This window comes from Penaeus monodon, chromosome 33 (genome assembly GCF_015228065.2).
Source record: "Penaeus monodon isolate SGIC_2016 chromosome 33, NSTDA_Pmon_1, whole genome shotgun sequence".
NCBI lineage: Eukaryota > Metazoa > Arthropoda > Malacostraca > Decapoda > Penaeidae > Penaeus > Penaeus monodon.
The window spans coordinates 19714560-19715525 of NC_051418.1; the positions used below are offsets into that span (position 1 = coordinate 19714560).

General features: G+C 40.7%; 1 protein-coding gene across 1 annotated transcript in view; it reads left to right on the forward strand.

Moving 5' to 3' along the window:
* The window catches only part of LOC119594293, a 12329-nt gene that overhangs the window by 10399 nt on the left and 964 nt on the right, over window positions 1–966 (forward strand). The gene's annotated exons all lie outside the window — the stretch shown is intronic.

The window sequence follows — 966 nt, forward strand, 5'->3', positions numbered from 1 at the left end:
TGAGAGGAGGGGTTGGATATTCTGATGATGTGATATATCGTATTCCTGATCAATGAATAGATTAAGATATTTAAATTTCTTCTACCATTTGTAAATCCATACATAACCTTAAGGATCCACTCGACCCCGCAGTCAACCCGCTTATCCATTCACAAATCTACCCAGCCACCCAGGAAAATCCACTTGCATAAATTTACTAACAGACTAATCCATTATTCACGAAGACATTAATCCATCATCAATCCACCTGATCTACTCCATCCACACGTAAATCCAGACCCTTATAAACCCGATCAGGTGCGCACCCACTCGTGAATCCACTCGTCCACTCACAAATCCAGATCACCAAATCCAAACTCAGTCCCTTATATATCCACTTAGTCATAGAGGCCATTAGATGCGGATAACTCACTCTCGTTCCCTCACAAATCCGCTCACGCTCTCAGAAAATCCAACTCTACCTCACAAACATCCACTCAGTCACTCATAAATCTTTCAACCACTTTTAACTCTGCCTCTCACTGAAATTCACTCATAAATCCGCTTACTAAATCATAAGTCCACCAGATTACTCATAGATCCACCCAGTCACTCCTAAAGCACTTGACTCACTCGTAAAATCCACCCAGAAAATTTCACTCAAGCGATCATTTCCTGTCACTCTTTTTTTTTGTCAAAATCCGCCCTGTTATTAATAAATCCACTCAATAAATCCATTTCACCACCATTTAGCCAGCATAAATTCACTCACCCAATCATAACTCCACTTTGTCCCTCACGAAACAATTCATCCACACACAAATCCACTCAGTCCCTCTTAAGGCGACTCTGCCATTAAGAATAAGTCAACCCCTAACAATCTACTCAAAAACTCGTGAGTCTATTTAATCTATTTAGTCTATTTATCCGTTCGACTACTCTGAATCCGCCAGACCAATCACAAATCCACTCGCCCACTCAAAAAAT